A 16,327-nucleotide genomic window follows, 5' to 3' on the forward strand; every position below is an offset into this window, starting at 1 on the left:
TTGAACTCAGCTGGCTGGTACTGTAAAACGGTGTGCTAGCCACTGTGGTACGGTGTCACACTGACTACATCTCGACCCGCAGACTCACTCTCAAAGACTCTGCAAATCACCTTCTTGGGAATGTTTTTTTTTTATTTGCACAATGTCATTTTTTGCACATTGGTTTTGTTTTGTCAGAATTTGCCTATGTAGTTTTCATAAAATCAGTATTATTTATTTTGCTGTAAGTTCCCGCAAGAAAATGAATCTCAAGGTGGTATATGATACCACCTATCATACGAACTTTGATAATATTTTTACTCTGATTTTGCCGATTTTACTGAGGTGCTCCGCCCTTTCCTACAACTTTTCTATTTCTAACACACAGCAACCGTTTTACCCTTGTTCAAATAAAAAGAATTTCCATTTTTCTCAAGCAACGCCGTAGTGTGTAAAAACCGTCGATCTGAGCTTCCAGCGCAACATTTACTGGCGTTTCGGGCATTTTTGCCCCATTTTCCTGGCGAAACGCAGGCCGTCTCCTGGTGACACCCACCCAACACAGCTCAGCCCTCAGCGACGGGGAGGGCCAGACCGGACACCACGTGTGATTCCACCTGAAGGTTATAAGGAAGCGGACGGGGTACACTAAGGTCGGTAAAAGCATTGTTGTACTGAAGAAAAATACCTACATTTAGTGAGCACCCTGCAGTATTTATTTGAGTATTTAGTGTGTATCTGTACGAACGCTTGCACATTATGTACAATCAGACTCGGAACAGGTTGACTTTGGTTTCGTAGTTGCAGTGATTGAGTGTGGCCCAGTGCGGGACACTCCCGGGTTACTGCCGCGGGGGACATCCCGCAGCCGATTTCCGATCTCCTGCCCGGATGGTGCTGTCTATCTTCCAGTGCTTTGCTGGTCTTCCGATTTCTACCGATCGAGAGTTGATACCGCATTGTAAATGAGACTCAACTTGTCGGCATGCAAGTGTTGGGTCCTGTGTAGATTTATGACTCTGGTTTGTGGCTGGACCGAAACTGTGGGATAATATGACGAGATAATAGTTAATGGTCGGCAGACTGTAGGAAAAGGGAAAACACAAGAAAAAAATCGTGGATATATTGATCATAAAAAACTTACAGTGAGAACAAACAAAATGCCATATATAGCCTCTGTCACAACCACAGAGTGAGTGTGGTGTGGGGTGTGGAAAAGAGACACCCATATATTACATGGAGTGTGCAGGTTATGGATAGCCCTTTTAGACCTTGTCCTGAGGGATCTGATAGTGTGAAGGGGTGATGTTTGAGGTTAGGTCCATGTCATTATCTGTTTTTTATTCCCCCCCCCCCACACTGTATTCCAGTGTCAGGAAAGATGTTTCCAATTTCAAATCAATGCAAATAATACTGAGGTACTCAGCAGGTGAGGTGGTGTCAGTCCAGTGACACCACCAGTGGTAACATGGGTGATCCCAGGAGAGTCCAGGAATTAGAACAATTCGGGCCAATATAAACGTGAGCACCCCGTAGAAACAACACTCATTTGCTCACTGATGATGTCACTTGGACTAGAGATGAAATGTTTGTGAGCTACCCTCCAGGCTCTGCGAACAGCCATACAGACAAGCAGCCAGCCCGAGCTACCAATCTTCCATTTCATTTCAGTCCAGGATAGTGTTAGAGTTGGCAACCTTTAATTACAGTGTAGTACCACAAAACATGGTTATGAAAGGAAAGTCTGGTGTTTTATTATCTGAGATCTGCAACGTTATTGATTGCAGTGTGTTGCTTTTCTCATCTATGCTAGATTTCCTTTGGCTCTGTGACCCTCCCCATGCTGTTCAACTGGAGTTGTTCACATCTTCACATCCTTAAGTGCATCAGTTATATTTCTCTTTGTAATTACCTTTGGATCCCTGCCATTAATTCATAGATTTTTGTTTTTCTGTGATTCATTTCTAGTTTGTGGAAACAGCCAGCTAAATGTTAATTCCTTCATTACTATTTGTTGCTTTGTGGCCCGAGAACAAATTATGATACCTTGAGATTGACTGTGGGTGCATTTTATTTTACTTTTTCCATTTATTCTTTAAAACCAACTAAAACATTTTATCAAAAAAATATAAAACATTTTATTTTAAACAAAGGGGCTTCCCTTCTTCCACCATCAACTCTGCTCTCAAACACATCTCTCCCATTTCCCGCACATCTGCCCTCACCCCATCCGCCCGCCACCCCACTCGGGATAGGGTTCCCCTTGTCCTCACCTACCACCCCACCAGCCTCCAGGTCCAACGTATAATTCTCCGTAACTTCCGCCACCTCCAACAGCAGGGTAGCCTCCAACCTGATGGCATGAACATTGACTTCTCTAACTTCTGTTAATGCCCCTCCTCCCCTTCTTACCCCATCCCTGACATAGTTAGTTGTTAGGTTTTTTTTTCTCTCTCTCTCTGCCCATCACTCTGCCTGTTCTCCATCTCCCTCTGGTGCTCCCCCCCTCTCCTTTTCTTTCTCCCATGGCCTCCCGTCCCATGATCCTTTCCCTTCTCCAGCTCTGTATCACCTTCGCCAATCACCTTTCCAGCTCTTAGCTTCATCCCACCCCCTCTGGTCTACTCCTATCATTTCACATTTCCCCCTCCCCCCACTACTTTCAAATCTCTTAGTAACTTTCCTTTCGGTTAGTCCTGACGAAGGGTCTCAGCCTGAAACGTCAACAGTGCTTCTCCTTATAGATGCTGCCTGGCCTGCTGTGTTCCACCAGCATTTTGTGTGTGTTGTTAAAACATTTTATCAGCAAGTCTCTGGACCATAAGACTACCGATCATAAGATATAGGAGCAGAAGTTGGCCTATCAGGGCTGGTTTGCCATTTCATCATGGCTGATCCAATTTTCCTTCTCAGCTCCAATCTCCTGCCTATCCCCCTGCCCCCCCTGTACCCCTGTATCCCTTCATACCCTGACCAGTCAAGAATCTTTCAACTTCTGCCTTAAATATACTTAGACTTGACCTCCACAGCTGTCTATGGTGAGGAAATGCACAGAATCACCATCCTCTGGCTAAAGAAACTCTTCCTCATCTCCATTCTAAAGGGACACCCTTCTATTCTGAGGCTGTGTCCTCTGGTCTTAGACTCTCCCACTATAGGAAACATCCTGTCCACATCTGTTCTATCAAGGTCTTTCACCATTTGCTAGGTTTTAATGAGTTCACCCATCTTTCTTCTGAATTCCAGTGAATACAAGCCCAGCCATGAAACACTCTTCATTTTGACAAGCTGTTTAATCCTGGAATCATTTTTGTGAAACTCTTTTGAACCTCCTCCAGTTTCAAACCATCCTTTCTAAAATAAAAGGCCCAAAACTGATCATAATACTCCAATTGAGGCCTCACCAGGTCTTTATAAAGTCTAAACATTACATCCTTGATTTTAAATTCTAGTCCTCTTGAAATGAATACTAACATTTCATTTGCCTTCCTCACCACAGACTCAGCCTGCAAATTAACCTTTAGGGAATCCTGCACAAGGACTCTCAGGTCCTTTGTGCCTCAGTTTTTTAATATTTTCTCTCCATTTAGAAAATAGTCAATCCTTTCATTCCTTCTACCAAATTGCATGACCATACACTTCCCGACACTATATTCCATCTGCCGTTTCTTTGCCCATTCTCCTAATCTGTCTCAGTCTTTCCTCAAAACTATCTGCCCTTCAATCCATATTCATATCATCTACAAACTTTGCAACAAAGCCATTTATTCCATCATCCAAATCATTGACATATAACATTTGTCATTGAATGTAAGGAAAGACAAGCCAATGATTGGGTACAACTGCAGACAGAGCATAGGGTTATGTTGTACCACAGAGGCAAAATTCACAAAGGCAAAGAATGCAGGACTGAAGATGCATGTAGCATCTGGAATAAGGTGGAAAAGCTCGTGGCACAATTAAACACTCATCAATCGAATGTTGTGGGCATCACTTGAATCGTGGCTGAAAGAAACACGTAGTTGGGAGTTTAACGTCAAAGGACAAATGTATCGAAAGTACAGGCAGAAAGGCTCTATTGGTAAGAAATGGAATTACATCTTTAGGTAGAGGTGACATTGGGTTGGAGAATGTCAAATCTTTGTGGGTGGAGTTAAAAAACTGCAAGGTTAAAAAAACCTATTATGGAAATCATCTACAGGCCTCCAAATAGTAGCCAAGATATGGGGTTGAGTTTGCAAAGCGAGCTGGAAATGGCATGTAATAAGAATAATGACACAATTCTAATGGGGGACTTCAACATGCAAGGGGATTGGGAAAAATCAGGTTGGTGTCGGATTGCAAGAGAGGGAATTTGTTGAATGCCAATGAGATGGCTTTTTAGAGCAGCTTGTGCTTGAGCCTACTTGGGGAAAGCCTATCTTCGATTGGGTCTTGTGTACTAACCTCAATTTTATTAGTCAGCTTAATGTAAAGGAACCCTTAGGAGGCAGTGATCATAATATGATTGAATTCGTACTGTAGTTTGAGAGGGAGAAGCATAAGTTGCATATATCAGTATTGCAATGGAATGGAGGGAATTACAGAGGCATGAGAGAGCTTGCCCGGGTGGATTGGAGGAGGATACTGGCAGAGATGACGACAGAACAGAGGTGGCTGAAGTTTCTGGGAATAGTTCACAAGCCACAGAATAGGTATATCCCACAGAGGAAGAAGTTCTCAAATGGCAGGGTAGGCATCCATGGTTGATGAGGGAAGTTAAGGACTGCACAAAAACCAAAGAAAGGGTATAAATGATAGCAGAAGTGACTGGGAAGTTGGATGATTGGGAATCTTTTGAAATCCAAAGAAAGGCTACTAGAAAAGCCAGAAAGAAGGGAAAAGATGAAATTATGAGGGCAGACTAGCCAATAATATAAAGCAGGATACCATTTTCTTCAGTTATTTAAAGAATAAAAGGGAGGTGAGAGTTGATATTGAACCACTGAAAAATACGCCAGTGAGGTAGTAATGGGGGACAAAGAAGTGGAAAATGAACTTAATGTGAATTTTGCTTCAGACTTTACTGGAAGACACTAGCTGTATGCCGGAGGTCTGTGAATATCAGAGAGACATTGTTATTACAAAGGAAAAAGTGCTAGGCAAACTCAAAAGGTCTTAAGGTGGATAAGTCACCTGGACCAGATGGACTACATCCCAGATTCCTGAAAGAGGTTGCTGAAGTGTTAATGGATGCATTGGTCATGATCTTTCAAGAATCTCTTGACTCTGACATGGTCCCAGAGAACTGGAAAATTGCAAATGTCACTCCACTCTTTAAGAAGGGAGGAAGACAAAAGGGAGGAAATTATAGGCCAGTTAGCTGAAACTCAGTGGTTGGTGAAGAGTTGGAATCCATTATTAAGGATGAAGTTTCAGGGTATATGGAGAAACATGGTAAAATAAAGTCAGCATGGTTTCTGTAAAGGGAAATCTTGCCTGACAAAACTGTAGGAACTCTTCGAGGAAATAAGAAGCAGAGTGGACAAAGGAGAGGCAGTGGATGTCATTTACTTAATTTTCAGAAGACATTTGATAAGGTGTCTCATATAAGGCTGTTTAATAGGATAAAATCCTATGGTTTTACAAGAAATATACTGGCATGGATAGAGGGCTGACAGGCATGAGGCAGTGAGTGGGAATAAAGGGGGCCTTTTCTGGTTGACTGCCAGTGATTAGTGGTGATCCTCAGGGGTCAGTATTGGGACTGCTAATTTTCACATTGTCAATGATTTAGATACTGGAATTGATAGCTTTGTGGCAAAGTTTGTGGATGATACAAAGATAGATGGAGGGGTAGGTAGTGCTGAGGAAGCAATGTGATTGTAGCAGGACTTAGACCAATTGGAAGAATGGGCAAAAATATGGCAGATGGAATATAGTGCTGGACAATGTATGATGATGCATTTTGGTAATAGGAACAATAGTACAGACTATTATCTAAATGGGGAAAAAATTGAAACATAAGATGTGCAAGACTCCCAGAAAGTTAATTCACAAGTTGAATCTGTGGTAAAGAATGCAAATGCAATGTTGGCGTTTATTTCAGATGGATTAAAATATAAAAGCAAGGAGATAATACTGAGACTTTATAAGACACTAGTCAGGCCGCACTTGGAGTATTGTCAATGGTTTTGGGCCCCTTATCTCAGAAAGGATGTGTTGTCATTGGAGAGAGTCCGGAGCAGGTTCACGAGAATGATTCCGGGAATGAAGGAGTTAACGTATGAGGAGCATTTGGCAGCTTTGGGCCTGTACTCACTGGAATTTAGAAGAATGAGTGGGGATCTCATTGAAACCTACCAAATGTTGAAAGGACTAGATTTGGTGGACATGGAGAGGATATTCCCTCTGGTGGGGGTATCCAGAACTAGAGGGCACAGCCTCAGAATTGAGGGGCGACCTTTTAGAACAGAAGTAAGCAGGAATTTTTTTAGCCAACGAGTAGTGAATCTGTGGAATGGTCTGCCACAGACTGTGGTGGAGGCCCAAGTCCATGAGTATATTTAAAGAGAAGTTGATAGATTCATAATTGGTCGGGGCATCAAGAGATATGGTGAGAGGGCAGGTGTATGGGGTTGAATGGGATCCAGGATCAGCTGAATGGCCTAATTCTGCTCCTATACTTTATGGTATTATACTGTAAAAAGAATCAGTCCCAACACAGACCCCTGTGGAACACCACTAGTCACTGGCAGTCAACCAGACTTTTCCCACTCTTTGCCTCCTGTCAATCAGTCACTGCTTTATCCATTCTAGTGTAATGCCTGGTTAAGATTTTTACTGCTGTGCTATAGGTATTTCATTTTAGCAGTTCTGTAAAAGCAGTGTGTTCTCCTTTTAGAATGTTTTGGTTTTGGCTAAAAGATAAGGGGCTATGATATTCAACTTAGGAACGTTCTGTCAGCCAATCAGGATAACGGAATCGGGAGAAATTTCGAGAGAGCAGGGCAGAGAGGGATTTGTGATGGACAGTGTGGTTCATGGGATTTTATCTTTGGCGGGAGCTATGGAGAGGACGGGTGAAGATTGCTGAGAATGCTGTGGGAAAGAGTATCCCTGATGCTTGAAGTGCTTTGTGCAGATGAATGGCTTCACGGAGCAGGGCCAGTGCTCCCGAGAGAGAGCCCATTGGTTCAAGATGAATTTCAAATGAAGTTTAGAATGTGGTGTGTGCTTTCACGCGGATCATGGGTCCAGCGTGTGAGTAAAAAGGACAACCTCAAGTTGACCTTCAACTTTATGTGCACATTTGTACTGGGTTAACTGTAATGGGCCCTTTTATTTTTTATTTCCTTTCTTTTTCCTGCATAAAGCTGAAATTTGTAAAATACATTCTTTAACATTTTATTCAGTGTACGATCTGTTATATCATGCCCACTGACAATTGTGTGAGTAGTATTTACACAGCATTAACTCAAATCGAGCCATCTTGACTTTCCTGTCTGGTTGAACCCAAATCATACTGACCCTTGACATATATTGTTTATGAGAGGTGGCCTTCTCATCGTTGAGTCACTTGGCTGTTAGCAGAGCTGGCTAATGAGCCAAGTTTGCATAAGAGCTCAGTGAGGGGAGGGGAGGTGCACTAGAATCTTTCCTGTAACACCATGGGCTCACAGCTTGAAAAGCAACCTCATGTGTAGCACCTTGTCAAAGGTCTTCTGAAAGTGCATGCCATCAACTGATTCTCCTTTGTCTATTCCGCTTGTTAGTTCTTCAAATAATTCCAACAGATTTGTCAGGCAAGATTTTCCCTTGGCGAAACCATGCTTACTATGGCCTATTTTATCATGTGCCTCCAAGTACCCTGTGACCTCATCCTTAATAATCGACCAACATCTTCCCAGCCACTGTCAGACTAACTGGCCTATAGTTTCCTTTCTTCTGCCTCTCTCCCATCTTGAAGAGTGGAGTAACATTTGCAGTTTTCCAGTCATCCAGAACTATTCCAGAGTCTAGTGATTCTTGAAAGATCATTACTAATGCCTCCACGATCTGTTCAGCCACCTCTTTCAGAACCTTGGGGTGTACATCATCTGATCCGGATACTTATCTACTTTCAGGTCTTTCAGTTTCCCAAGAAGCTTCACTCTAGTTATGGTAACTGCACACACTTCATGACCTCTGACACCTGGAATTTCCACCATTTTATTTGTGTCTTCCACAATGAAGACTGATGCAAAATACATATTCAGTCCATCTGTCATTTCCTTGTCCCCCATCACTACATCCACCATTACTACCTCTCGAGCCAATGGTCCAATATTCACTCTCGTCTCTCTTTTGCACTTTATGTATCTGAACAAACTTTTATAATCCTCTTTAATATTATTGTTAGCTTACTTTTGTATCCCATCTTTATCTTAATGACTTTTTTAACTGTCTTCTGTTGATTCTTAAAAGTTTTCCAATCCTCTAACTTCACACTAATTTTTACTCTATGCTCTCTCTTTGGCTTTTATGTTGATTTTGACTTGTTAACCACAGCTGTGTCATCTTTACTTTAGAATACTTATTCCTCTTTGGGATGTATATTTCCTTGGGCCATCAGTTAATCAGGGCAGCCACTTACTTGGGACAATTGAGAAAATAGCCAGGATTCCTTTCGTTTTTGGGACATGATGATGGTTAATTGGGACAGGGCACTGTTGCCGGACAGGTTCTAATTAGCATCAGTCGCATGTGTTTGTGTGGCTGTTAGATACTACACCATGCTTCAAGTAAAACAGTTTCTAAACAGTGTCAGTTGTGTGTGTTTGTGTTCAAAAAGCAGCAATTTTTGTCACTGATAATTGGAGAGAAATAAGCAGTTAAACAATTTAAAACTGTTTAGCTCACTACATTTTCAAGCATTCAGGCGTGGTGATACCCAGAAATGGCTAAAAGTGAAATTGAAACATTTTCATTACTTCAACAAGTTAAAAACTACAAAAACATTGATGGTATCAACAATCATCTTGAATGTTACAATGTAAGTGTGAGGTTTGCTCCTCTCTGTACTGAACTTCTACGACCCTCAACATAGGTGCCTCTCAGGGCTGTGTCCTAAGCCCCCTCCTTTACTCTCCGTATACCCATGACTGTGTCACCACCCACAGCTCCAATCTGCTAATTTCTGACAACACTACACTGATTGGCCTAATCTCAAATAATAATGAGGCAGCCTACAGAGAAGAAGTCATCACATTACACAGTGGTGTCAAGAAAATAACTTCTCCATCAATGTCACAAAAACAAAGGAACTGTTTGTGGACTACAGGAGGAAAGGAGACAGGCTAACCTCTATTGACATCAATGGATCTGGGGTTGGGGGGGTGAACAGCTTTAAGTTCCTCGGCATCCACAATCACTGAGGATCTCACGTGGTCTGTACACACCGGCTGTGTGGTGAAAAAGGCACAACAGTGCCTCTTTCACCTCAGACAGTTGAAGAAGTTTGGTATGGCCCCCCAAATCCCAAGAACTTTCTACAGGGGCACAATTGATTACATCCTGACTGGCTGCATCACTGCCTGGTATGGGAACTGTACTGCCCTTAATCGCAGGACTCAGAGATTTGAACTTACCACTGTTCAGGACATTTACAAGGACAGGTATGTAAAAAGGGCCCGAAGGATCATTGGAGACCCGAGTCACCCCAACCACAAACTGTTCCAGCTGCTACCATCCAGGAAACGGTACTGCAGCATAAAAGCCAGGACCAGCAGGCTCCCGGACAGCTTCTTCCACCAGGCCATCAGACTGATTAATTCATGCTGATACAATTGTATTTCTATGATATATTGACTGACTGTCCTGTTGTACATACTATTTATTATAAATTACTATAAGTTGCATTTTGCACATTTGGACGGAGACATAATGTAAAGATTTTTACTCCTCACGTATATGAAGGATGTCTTACGAATGATGAACAACTCTGATGGGCAGAAGGGTACAAAATCGCCAATGCCCCCCCCCCCCCCCTTTTAGAGAATCGCAAATCGCTACTATTTCGACGCTGTTATCAAGGAAGTAAGAGAGACAAAAGGGACTCTGCCAGGGCAGTTGTTATTGATATCAGCTCATGAAAGTTAATGAGAGAGAGAGAGACAGCTCAGAGATACACAAAGTGGAATGTCTCCTACCAACAAAAGAGAGCGGAACCACTGATTACTGCTGTTGTCTTTTGGAGAAGGATTGTGTACTTGGTACTGTTCTATTCATTGAAACCCCTCAGGGGGCAACCAGAGTGGGCTGGTTTGATGGGTTACATCACCTTAACCTGATTGACACCTGAGACCCCGTGAGTGGGGATAAAAGTGAGGTCTGAGGTAACACCCCTCAGACGCACCAGGAGAAACGCTAGTGAGCATCAGAACCCCCACGAGACAGGGTGGGAGACCGGAGACCGAATGAAGGGTTGGTAAATTTTAACTGACAGTGTTTTGTAGTGAGACCGGTGGGGGGCTTGTGTGTGTGTCTACCCTTGCCTGGGTGATGAGTCCACCACAGAAGAATGGTCTAGCTAAAGGACGGAGGGGTCATAAGTGAATGGCCACAACAACAATGCATCGATGGATCAAAATCGTAAAGGAAAGTTGGCAAGTCAATAGCTGTTACTGTTCTCTCTCTCTCTCTCTCTCTCTCTCTCTCTCTCTCTCCCTCTCCCTCTCCCTCTCCCTCTCCCTCTCCCTCTCCCTCTCCCTCTCCCTCTCCCTCTCCCTCTCCCTCTCCCTCTCCCTCTCCCTCTCCCTCTCCCTCTCCCTCTCTCTCTCTCTCCCTCACAATTGCAACACAGCGACCAACAACTACTGCAGCCTGCATGAACTGAACTGAACTTTATATTTCCATCTGACAATTCATTATCCCCTAGACAATGATAGAGCTTATTTCTTATTGATTATTATTATACCCACACTTTTAGGTTTAGTATTGATGACGTCTATTATCTGTATCTTTGCATTGATATTATTTTTGTGTATTTTTACTAATAAAACAGTTGAAAACAGTATCACCAGACTCCAACGGATACTTCTATCTTTGCTGGTAAGACACCCAGTTACGGGGTTCGTAACAGATGTAAGTAATAAAAAGTCAATTCAATTCAATTCAGCTCACTGCTTCACAAGGTTTACTCATCTCTGTGAGGTTGTCACTTGCAACCAATCAGGAATCACTTCCTGAACGTCAGTTCTGAATGCTATCTGCTTACTTTTATTGTTTGCACAATTCTTTTTCACTGCATATTAAGTGTTCACCAGTCTTCTTTTGTTTTAATAGGTTGGATTGAGATTCTTTGTTTTGTGGCTGACTGTAAGGAGATGAATCTCAAGTTTGTATAAAGTGTAACACACTGTAAGGTTTCACTGCTAATGTAATGGCTTCTCTGTAATGTTCCACTGCTGAGGTAATGGTTTCTCTGTAGCAGCAATGTTTGGGTTATGACTAGAGATAACGGGGCATGTTAGCCACTGAGCAGGATGTTGTTCTTTCTTGTGTGACTGGGAGCCGGGAATTTGCGGTCATTTGCCGGTTGAGAATGAGATGAGGAGAGAAGACGCGAATGGAGAGTTAGTAGACCTCGGATGGAGTGGACTTGGAGCGAGGGTCCGGAGGGAAGGTCAGCGATGATTGGAGGAGGTCGGTGGTGGACGAACAGCCTTATCAGTGAGCTCCAACATTGCACAATAGACTGTTTCATGAGAATGAGCCCTTGTACTTTTTTTTGTTTTCTTTACGTTTTCTTTGTTTTCTTTATAATTAAGAATTATAAAGCTCAATCGTTTAATCACGTATTGTGTACTGTTTGTTATTTTGTGGTACTGATTTGTAACAGAGGACACATCTTGCAGCATGCACCCAAATGAGATTTCTTAAGTTTGGCCATGCCAGGGGCTGTGGGGGGGGGGGGGGGGCTAACATCCCCTAGATTAAGTCGTTAGCTGAAACGAGAGTTACAATTTCATGGCTATGTTTGGGATTGATTCCGTTGGATGCTGTGTGATTACCCTGAGTGGGGTAGATATTCATACTCCGGATGAATTGTTAATTCACCTGTTAAGTACTGTTAAAGTTGAGATTGTGGTCGGAAGTTTGATAAAATGGCTAGCGCAGCTCTCGTTCTAATGCAGACCAGCGCTGACGTAGCAGCAGCTGAGGGAGGTGATTTCAAAGACAGGGTTTTATTATTTCTAGAAGTGAGGGGAAGGAGTGGTCGAATTTGGACTGTCTAGTCCACGTTCCCCCAGGGGAGAGTGAGAATTCTGAGTTAGTATCCGCCCTTGCTGGCGAATAAATGGAAAAATCATGCTCAATGTTCCAGCTATGGTAGGCTCCACCAATTCTTTGGAATTACGCCCACCCCCAAAGGGGAAAAAGGAGTACAAGGCTTGGGCGGAATGGACCTCTCAGTTGTTAGATGAGTGGCAGTGCTCTGTTGATTGGTTGAAAGTTTGAATGGGCGGGCCACTGACATTGTGAAAACCATCAGATTAAATCGTCCCGTAGCAACAGCTGTCAATTACGTGCAAGCACTGGACAATGCTTTTGGCCCGACAGGATGCCCAATGGAGCTCATGGTGGGGTTTCAGAACGTGTGTCAGGAGAGCGGGGAGAAGTTTTCTGGTTCTATTATTCGGCTAGAGAGGCAGCTACATTGCATGTAGCTCAGAGGATTCATTCAGGCGGCCGAGGTGGGTCAGTTGAGAATGGACCAGATAGCCAGGGGCGCCCAGTCCCAGGACCAGATTGTGTGGGGTCTCCAAGAGTCTCATAAGATGCGCCCCTCTCCGTCTTTTGTTGACCTGATCAAAGAGGTACAGGAAGAGGAGAATGCATTGGAGGCATGGGTAGTGGTCCCTGCAGTGAAGTGACCATGGATAGCCTACCCCGGGGAGCGGTAGAGGAGATTGTGGCAGAGCTGAGAACAGAGATATGTTGGCTGTTATCAGTGGGTGTGACCCCCCCCCCCCCAAGATGGAGCTGATGGGGGGGGGCGTGGATTCCCCGAGGGGACAAACAATGCGGGGGGCTGCTGGCAGCGGGTGTCATGCCAGAAGGAGAGTGAGCCCCTGGGTACCTCAGCAGGGAGAGTCGTTGGGAAAACCTAGAGGAGACCCAGTGAAGGAACGGCCTGGTGTCTCTGGGGGAGCACGTTCCCAGCAGTGTTCCAAGGAACCCCCGAAAGCGAAAGGCCCAATTCCTGAAGGCTTAGTGGGACCACGCTCTAGTGTGTCACTACGGATAGAGGGTATTTATGCTAAAGCCGTACTCGACACCAGGTGGCAGGACACGCTACTGTACCGTTCGTTTTACAACCGGTATCTGAAGCATTTACTCTTGACCCCATTCAGAGCACTGGAGATCTGGGGGCTTTGTGCTAGTGATTATCCACAGGACAGTTATTTGTCAGTGAAGTTGGAGTTCTCAGGTGCTGACGTGGGAACGTCTGAGGTTCTTGAATCATTGGTGCTAGTTGGTCCAGACCCTGTTGAGATGGGCAGCTTTTCAATTCTGGTGGGGACCAATACCCCTCTTGTGAAGAGACTCATGGGGGCTGGCGAGAGCTTTCTGGGAACATTGTCCATGCATCTGGTGGTTTGAGCTGCTTTTGAGGAAGTGTGTGGCTGCATTAGGCCAGATACCGAATTTAGACTGGGTGAGGTTCACCCAATCGAAACCAATGGTGGTACGACCCGGGGAAGTAGCGAGAGTGATGGGGAACCCCAAATTTCCCAGAGTGCCTGAGGGCAAGGCCCTCTTAGTGGATGCTTCAGAAGACCACGAGGGGGAGTTGGGATTTCCTGCTGGGGTACTGGTGAGGCCCAAATTGCCGAAGCCCTCAGTTGTACAGGTGAGCAGGATGGCAGTGATTGTCAGTAACACTACAAAGAGGGAGGTCACTTTCAAGCAGGGGATGCCCCTGGAGCATTTGTTCCCGGTGATGATAATGTCTAGTGCCCTCGTGAGGCACGCCGGGGAGAAACTATTGGAAAAAGGGGGAAAGTTGACCGCTGAGTCTTTCAGCTTCAGGGACTCCCCAGTTCCTGTGGGTTGGAAGAGGAGATTGGTAGCGAAGATGTTGAAGCTGGAAGGTGTCTTTTCCACTGATGAGTTTGATGTGGTTGTTCCAAGAGCACTCATCACACTATCCAGGTGACGGAGGATACCCTGTTCAGAGAAAGGTCACGGCGACTGGCCTCTGCAGAGGTGGAGGATGTTCGGCAGCATTTGTGTAAGTTGAAGGAAGCTGGGATCATCACCGAGTCCCGAAGCCCCTATGCGTCCCCAATAGTAGTGGCCCAGAAGAAGAATGGGAAGGTACAGATATGTGTGCACTGTAGGACTCTAAGCAGGCACACCATCCCTGACCAGTATACTGTCCCGAGGACTGAAGACACATAGACCTTCCTGAGTGGTGTGAAGTGGTTTAGTGTGCTGGATTTGAGAAGTGGGTATTACCAGATCCCCATGAGTCAGGCTGACAAAGAGAAGACTGCATTTATATGCCCCCTGGAATTCTTCGAGTTCGAAAGGATGCTCCAGGGCATATCGGGAGCCCCTCCACCCTTCCAACGAGTCATGGAGAAGACAGTGGGGTAAATTAACTTGCTTGAGGTATTGGTGTATCTGTATGACCTCATAGTATTTGGATCCACCTTGGAAGAACATGAAGCGAGGCTGCTGAAGGTGCTGGGCTGCCTGAAAGCTAAAGGGTTAAAACTTTCCCTGGACAAGTGCCAGTTCTGCAAGACGTCTGTCAGCTATGTTGGGCACATAGTCTCACGGGATGGGGGTAGCTACAAATCCGGCTAAAGTAGAGGCGGTCACCACTTGGTCAAGGCCCCAGACTGTGAGCGCTCGCTCTGCGCTTGCTCCTCGGGTTCTGTGGTTACCATTGGAGGTTCGTAAAAGGCTACACGAATATGAGTCACCCATTGAATCAGCTTCTGTGTTGTTACCCTCCCTGGGGGAAGAAAGGGAGGGGGGGGAGAAAAGACAGGAAGGTGGAGAGTATCTGAGCCCGTCGGAGCCCTTTGGACTGAGGTGGGATGCAAAATGTGAAGAGGCCTTTCAGTCGCTGAAGGAACTACTGACCCAGGCACCGGTGCTGGCTTTTGCAGACCCCCAATTGCCGTACGTACTGCACATGAATACCAGTCAAGAGGGTTTAGGGGGCATCCTGTATCAGGATCAGAGCACCAGGTTCAGACCCATTGCGTTTGTCAGCCGGAGTCTGCTGCCCTTTGAGGAAAAACTATCCCACGCACATATTGGAATTTCTGGCATTGAAGTGGGCAGTGGTGGATAAGCTGAGTGACAATCACTACGGGGCCAAGTTTGAAGTGAGGACGGACAACAACCCACTTACTTATATCCAGACCTCGGCGAAACTGGATGCCACAGACCATCGGTGGTTGGCAGCGTTGTCTGCCTATGATTTCAACTTGAAGTACCGGCCGGGAAGCCGGAACATTGACGTGGATACTTTGTCCTGACGGGCGCATGAGGGACTGGATGGGAACAAGGAGTGGGAGAGCGTTCCTGCCCCTGGGGTGAAGGTCATGTGTCAGTTCACCATCATCGTGAAGGCAGAGGGAAAGGAGGGGCTGGATCGAGCAGTGGATCAACTGGGGGCTTCTGATGACGCCATTCCCCATTAACCTGACTGCTCTGAAGACAAATCAGCTGCCGGAATTGAGTTCTGGGGAAGTGGCAGCTGCTCAGCGAGATGATCCAGGCATCGGTACCATTTGGGCAGCGGTCAAAAAGGAAGACATGGCTCAGACGGAGAAGACGAAACATGTGTCGGTGCCTCCATTACTGCGAGAATGGCCTCAGTTGGAGTTGACGAACCAGATCCTATACCGGGTCACTTCATCCCTGGACCGACCCCGGCATTGCCAGCTGGTTCTGCCCGAGAAGTATCGGAGGATGGCGTTGAAGTCATTTCATAATGATTCTGGACATTTGGGGGTGGAAGAGGCCTATGGATTGCTCAGAGACCAGTTTTACTGGCCCCGGATGAAATCAGAGGTCGAAGGATACTGCAAGTCGTGCATTTGATGCAAATGGTAGAAGACACTGCTGACGTGGGCAGCTCCCTTGTCCCACTTGGACCTGGTGCGTACGGATTTCCTGTCAATAGAACCCGATGCCAGCAACACGGCGAATGTCTTAGTCATCACGGACCACTGCACCAGGTATGCTCAGGCTCTTCCTACCAAGGACCAGAGGGCAACTATGGTGGCAAAAGTATTATGGGAGAAGTATTTTGTTTATTATGGCCTTCCCAGGCGGATACATAGTGATCAGGGACGGGATT

At 45.3% G+C, this 16,327-nt stretch overlaps 1 protein-coding gene across 4 annotated transcripts in view; it reads left to right on the forward strand.

The window, feature by feature from the left end:
- Positions 1-539: 539 nt before the first annotated feature.
- Positions 540-16,327, forward strand: part of hao2 (hydroxyacid oxidase 2 (long chain)) — a 94,068-nt gene continuing 78,280 nt past the window's right edge. For 2 of the 4 annotated variants that reach the window (XR_012098903.1, XM_073045405.1), the window contains exon 1: positions 562-632. The gene's annotated coding sequence lies outside the window, so the exon portion shown is untranslated. Of the gene's footprint in view, positions 633-16,327 lie in introns of all 4 variants that reach the window. The other 2 variants (XM_073045402.1, XM_073045406.1) reach the window with 2 other exon arrangements.

The sequence above is a fragment of the Hemitrygon akajei genome, chromosome 5 (assembly GCF_048418815.1).
Source record: "Hemitrygon akajei chromosome 5, sHemAka1.3, whole genome shotgun sequence".
Classification (NCBI taxonomy): domain Eukaryota; kingdom Metazoa; phylum Chordata; class Chondrichthyes; order Myliobatiformes; family Dasyatidae; genus Hemitrygon; species Hemitrygon akajei.